This window comes from Pygoscelis adeliae, unplaced genomic scaffold (genome assembly GCF_000699105.1).
Source record: "Pygoscelis adeliae isolate BGI_AS28 unplaced genomic scaffold, ASM69910v1 Scaffold392, whole genome shotgun sequence".
Taxonomy (NCBI): Eukaryota; Metazoa; Chordata; class Aves; order Sphenisciformes; family Spheniscidae; genus Pygoscelis; species Pygoscelis adeliae.
In genome coordinates, this window is record NW_008824293.1 from 682,300 (window position 1) to 688,952 (window position 6,653).

At 39.9% G+C, this 6,653-nt stretch overlaps 1 protein-coding gene across 6 annotated transcripts in view; it reads right to left on the bottom strand.

The window, feature by feature from the left end:
- The window catches only part of LYRM9 (LYR motif containing 9), a 61,658-nt gene extending 58,494 nt beyond the window's left edge, over window positions 1-3,164 (bottom strand). For all 6 annotated transcript variants that reach the window (XM_009318804.1, XM_009318800.1, XM_009318801.1 and 3 more), the window contains exon 1: window positions 3,067-3,164. The gene's annotated coding sequence lies outside the window, so the exon portion shown is untranslated. The remainder of the gene's footprint in view (window positions 1-3,066) is intronic.
- Window positions 3,165-6,653: the final 3,489 nt, after the last annotated feature.

Below are 6,653 nucleotides of genomic sequence, written 5' to 3' on the forward strand. Positions count from 1 at the left end.
CAAAGAACAACAAAACAACTGCTTTTTTCAGTTTGTCACTGCCAGCAACAACGACACAACAAAAAGCTAACTGTGGGACAACCAGAGCAGGAAGTCAGGTCTCTGAAAGATGTTTCCAAAAATACCACCACAGCAACAGTATTCTCTATCCTGATTAAATCTACAAATTTGGAGGAAAAGTGAACAACCTGCTTCTCTCCCCACTCCAAAGAACATTATTTAGGGATCCTGCTCACACAAAAGCAAGTGGCTTGTGGTGGTGTTTTCAATTCTCCACCTTCTAGGGAAGATAACATGCTGTGGAGCTATTTTAAGAACATCTCATTCACAAAGGTCTCCAATTCAGTCTTCAGAGACAGAGATGATTTTCTTGCTGCTTCAACATCTTTACTGGCATGACATTTGCTTCAGAGGGAGTTCATTTGCTGTTCCAACATCAAAATGGAGCAAGAACAGCTGCCAGGAGAGGGATAAAAGGAAACACTGGTGACAGAGAGCAGCAGGGTCATTTCTGGTGCAAAGAAATGCAGAACAGAGAGAACTGCAGAACTGTCACTTTCTCCAAAAAGCCGCAGGGGATAAAGACCTCCCTTCTACCTCCTGCAGCTGGTGTTTAGCAGAAAGAAGGAAAACGAGACAGAAAAAGCTAAACAATCAGGCTGAAGTCTTTAAATGGCAAATTATAATAAACCAACTTTAAACACCTGAGCACTCCCCATTAAAGCCAAGCTCATGCTTAAGCTCTGCAGTGAGCAAAGCATTCAGTAACTGCTTCAGAAAATTCAAAAGAAAACACTTTTGGCTAGAAAGCGCTACAGGGTATGGAGTTCAGCGTTTTGGAGGTGATAGGCTTTGGGATGAATTCATGATTAGCACTGAGGCTTGATCTTCATATTTGTACATACAGTATACTGAACAAAGTTGGGGCAAAGCTGTCAACTGCAACATGACCACCACAAAAACTACACTGCAAGAGCCAAACAGGGCTGACAGGCCAGTGAAGCAACCTAAGTGCCTGTAGAGTCTGATCTCCAACATCAGAGATATGCAGTATCTTAGATGACACCAGCTGTCATTTACACCACTTGTCCCCTACCCCATATCTCAGTCATATCTGTGCAGCTCTGTTGAAGTAAGTACCATTCCATCATTTTAATCGCTTCTCAAAGAAGCGGCCAAGTTCCCACACTGCTGCTTTAAAGGCAAAGATGAGGCTCGTCTTGGTCAACATGCCTTTTGGGTAGACTAACAAGCTTATACTACATCATCCACTTGGTTTGACTACTTGATTTTTTCCCTATCTTCTTAGTACATTGCCCAGAGCGGGACAAGGATTTGTCCCTCATTCAACAAGACAAGCAGAACCCTGCCCTCCTCTTAAATGAAGTCATATTGCCAGCCCTGCAAACTTTAAGACACAAACCTTTATAAATAATTCAAGTTAAAACAAGATGTTATTTCCCCCTGCTCCTCACTGCATTTTATTAATAGATTAATTTATTCTTTTCCAGTTTTGTAGAGAAAAGGTTTTAAAGAGGAAACTCTGGAAAATTATTCTTTGCAAAGATAAGGACTAATATACACTAACAGGAATTTTAATCCTATGATACTTCGTGTATATTAATGTTTATTCTGTTGTATGTTAGGACCACAGTTTATTTAGAGCATGGTATTAATCCGACTAACCAAACCCCCTCAAATTCACAGGCATTAGCACCATATTTATGATACCTTAAGGACTTCAGGATTAGGATTTATGAATAAAATATTACCAGGGTGTTACAGAATACTGAGGACTGTATCTGCAGAGTTGTATATGAAGGTATGTGTGGGCTTGTCAAACACCCACATGATAAATTATCAGTAGTGCAGCTCAGAGTACCCCTTTTGTGGATCAGAGACAAATCTGCAAGCGTTTTATTACGCTTTGTTCCACTTAACATTACTTTTTCTGCATTAAAGGGTCACAAAAAACCTACAGTGCTGAAGGACATCTATGCACAATACTCAGCCATGAAATCAAGAGACTTATTCTAATATTCAGAGTCCTGTTTTCACAGCTAATTCTTGTGGTACAAGGAAAAAACCCACAAAGCTATGTCTGAACTGGACCATAGCATTTTGTACTGTGCAATACAATACAAACTTTTGTGGAGAATTTTAAGGTTAAAACACTGCTGAGGAGCATCAAAGAAATAGAACTGGCTGATTACAAGTTGTCTTACATCCCTTGCCCTTATGCAAAGTGCTGTCAAAAAGACTATACCCCTGCAAAGCAAGTGGCAAATCCAAGGGGAAAATAGATCTCTCAGGAGTCAGAAAAGACTAAACTTGATACAGTAGATTTTCAAAAAGGGACAAGTCTGTGCCCTGTATTTCTAATGCACAGTATTTTTTTATATGTAGTTTTTAAATGAGTTTAGCAAAGAGCACCTGACAAATCTAGATATACTAGCATTCGGTGTTTGATACTCAAAACAGCAGACTTGCTACTGCTTTACAGCACTCTTACTGTGAATAAAATAGTAAGAGACAGATGCATGTCCCCATGAATAACTGTCTTCACCAGTAAGAGATTGGAATTGATCTGTCATGTTTCATCAGCAGTAGTCACCAATCACATACCTCCATGCATCACTGGGGATGACAAATTAGTTGCAATCAAACTGGGCTTTGGCAGGATCTAGAGCAGTGTCTCTACCTGCCCAGTTCAAATTACTATGGTTAGATTTTGCCAACTCACTCATCAAGCAGCTCAAGCTCATTAGAACTACTCACAGAACACTCTTGCTCAAAGTTGTATGAGCCAGCTCTGTAATGAGCTCCCCCTCAGCAGACTTATGCTTCTTATACAGGGGCATTAAATAACAAGGAAGCACTGACTTACAACAGTACACAACTAATTCACTCTGCAGCCCTCAGTAGGAGTGATTCATATAACTAATAGGTAACACTTTCAAGTAACAGACCTGTATGAGGAAACAAAGGGTCTATTAGAAGTTGAGCACTTTGCAAGTTTCATGTTTCCTTAATATTATTTTGAAAGTTTTTTTTCCTTAAACATACCTCCGTATGAATCAACTGGATCTTGTCCCCCTTAACTTTCATAGCATGAAGTGCCTAAAAAGCAGTTGAACTGACAGTCTTAAGCTTCACAGCATGACAGAGGCCAGGGACACCAATGAAAAGTGTTTATAAACCCAGTGTGGAAGGAAGATATACTTGTTAGGGTGGGTCGTTCAACACTGGCATCTGACATAACTCCATATGGACATGTCAGATAAGCGTATCCCTTCAGCTGCCATCTCACCAGTCTCTCACCTCATTGAAAAGAGCAGGTTCAACTTCAAAGGGCAAATAAAAGATGCATAATACGGTTGTAGCATTTAGTTAAACTAAAATAAATAAAAAATAAAGTGGCTCCCAGATTTTACTTACACTTTACAGACATAGAAATTGGAAAGCATGGTTTGTAGCAGTCCAGTCAAGAGCTGTGAGGAAAACTGCTCACAATGCCAGGACCGCAACCCAGTTCATTTCTTTTGCTCTCACTGCTGAAAATTCATCTATATGTGACAGTGTCTAATGACACATTTAGAGTATTTCTAAGACAAGACACTTATTTACTAATCTACAGCCAAAACTGAAGTCACCATGCATTTGATTCGCTAAAGCTAATAGAAAAAGGTTATATGACAAATCAATAGGAAGACACTAAGTTTAGACAAAGGTGTGTGGGGAGAACCTCTTTATGCTGGATGTAGAGTTCTGGTTCAGGCAACTAACCCTACTCACCAAACAGTGGACCTAGGAGTTGCCCCAGATCACTTGGTGGCAATAAAGTAAGCAGTCAGACTGAAGGCTGTCTGTGCTGATGGAACTTGTTCCTTTTTTCTTTGAGACTTACTAAAGATAACCTCTATCCAAAAAACTTGAGATGGTTGGTGTTTGATGATAACCATAAAGAAAAGGGGCATCAATAAAAAAATGCCAAACTTTTTCAACAGTTTACCTGTGGTATTATTTTCTAAAGAAGTCTGTTTTTCATAAAAATACAGGCAACCATTCATGATACTGTAATGCATCATGTGATACTTGCAATGGAAAGCTGCACATATGTAACATCCTCAACCACGGCAAAGGTGCTGAGTACAATCCCCATTATGTTGATCCTGCCTTAAAATAATAAGGATAAAGAAACAACATGAGCTTCAGCTAGTATTTCCCTCAGGTTAATTGGCAACTGGTTTGCTCATGAGGAAGTGTAAACAGATGCTTTAAACACTAATGAGAAGTGGATCCAATTCCCACCTTTTCACAAGCACAATACTTGAAAGAACAGGTTCTCAGGGACACAAGCTGCTCCAGGGGAGATGGCTACACAAAGCTTTAAAATATGCTACCAGAGACCTCGGCCTGAATTATTCCCTATCCACTGCAAAAACGAGTAGGTAAAAACACCCTGCTTAATATTAAAAATTGCTGTTCAGAAGCTTCTCTCCAAAGGCTCCATATAGTCCATGGGGAATGAAATGTTAAGGTGATGTCTGGACACACCTGAATTAGACTCCTCCAGACAGCAACGCAGTATACCTCTTTACCCTTTAACAATAAGGAGCCTGCAGAGATTAGGCTCCTAAATTAGTCACCAGAACTGCACATGCCTATGAACACTTCTCAATAAGCGCTCATGACAAGACTTTCAGTTTATGCTAGAAACAGGTTGACTTTTTCCATATCACTGAACGCTTTGTTTATGACCATAAATTCAACTATAGTCCAGTGGCAAGAGCAAGATAAATAATTTCTTCCTTCCCTTTTCTTCCCAATATGCAGTTGAAGATGACTGAGTTCCAGCAAATACACCAGTAAAACTTAAACTCTACTGAAAATCAATTGTTTAAAGACATGCAAACCAATTAACTCAGTAATGTACCTGACAGAAAAAAAAAATTAAGATGACATTCTATATTTGGACCTCAATAATGCCACCGAGACATTAATCTGCAAATACATTTAGAACCCAAGTTTCCATACAACAATTATTAGGCAATTGCTCAATATTACTACTTGGAAAGATTTTGCAATAGGAGAAAGAAAAAAAAAGTCCATAATGAAAAAGCGTGGGAGAGTTCTAAAAGCCTTCCAGTCCTCACAGCGCTCCCCTATGCCCAGGCCCACCCAACCTACTTTGTATCCACTTCCTTCCACTGTCCCACACACCACACCATACCTCTCTAGAGCTTGAAGGGAAGCAGAGACCAAAAGAATCCTTGGTGCGTGTCATATTCATATTCACATTAGCAGTTGGTTATCAACTTCAATGAAGACTTCAAACAGACAGCTAGAATTACAAGTTCTAAACAAGTATTCTGTCTCTTCTTCCAATACGTAATAAGACTGCTGTAAACCAAATCTACTCTTGCTTACTTTTTAAAAAAAAACCCACAAACAAAAAAACCCCAACTGTGACATGATAGCAAAATTCTACTGTAATTCCAGACTGGAATATTAGCTAACAACATTTCAAAATGCAACAGAAACAGTTTTAACAAAGAAAATTGTCTTAATTCCTGCAAGACTTTTCTTGCTTACATTCTCAAAGAGCAGACAAAAAGTATCCAAAACCCATTCTTAAAAAGATTTTGTACTCAAGTTTTAGGAATTGCAACAAGCTTTCACACTTACAGTCTCCTTTCCCCCATGCTGTATAGAAGTCCAATGATGTGGTTCAGTTTTTAGACATACAGAAAAGACAGATCACAGTACGTGATATTGTACCATCAGGGATTTGTTGGTAAAAATTTAGCAATGCGGTTGTACTATTATAGTTCTGCTAGTCATTTTTCCTCTGTTCAGACAGGAGCCAGATGCAGAGAAGGAAAGGCCGTCAGCTCACCCGTAACAGGGGCACATACAGAGTCACCATCAGTCATTTATTTCCTTTGGAACTGCTCACCCAATTTAATCGTATGAAGGAACCTCTTTATCACCATCACAGTTAATTTAACTCTGCTACCATCATGGGTAAGGCTCTGATATCTAATTAATAGTTCTACTTCAGAAAACTCCCAGTTACGATTAATAGTCACACAAGAAAATGGAAAGTGTTAAAACTATCAAATTTTTATTCATCTCTATGTTTTAGGGAACACTTGTGCTTTAAAGAACCACACTGCATTCCCCAAGCATGCAGATTAACGGCGCGAGTGAACTAAAACAACAAACGGCAAAACACATTTTGGTCCTGGGTTAACACGTACTTCACATCTGAAACGTAACTTCTGAGCGTGTTAATGCGCATGCTGCAGCAAGCCTCAGAAAAACAGACTTAGAGGAGAGTTGGCTATAGTATCTGCTGCTAGCTGTCTGCCGAAAAGATCTAAAACCTCTGATTTTTTTCCCCTCCTGATCTGAGGGAAGAGGGAGGCTCATCCTACAGCGCGACACCGTCCTTCCCGCCTGCTTCTGGAGCCTACAGACGAGGCTCAGGCCCCCAGTGCCAGCACTCCGCACTTTCCCCTGTCTCACCTGCTTCAAGCCTTTAAGGTAAAGCCTTCAAGCTTTACCTGCTGGTCTTCAAATCGAAGCAAAAAAACAAAAAAAAAACCCGAAAAACCCCCCCCCCACCCCCCCAATACCCCCCCCATTTC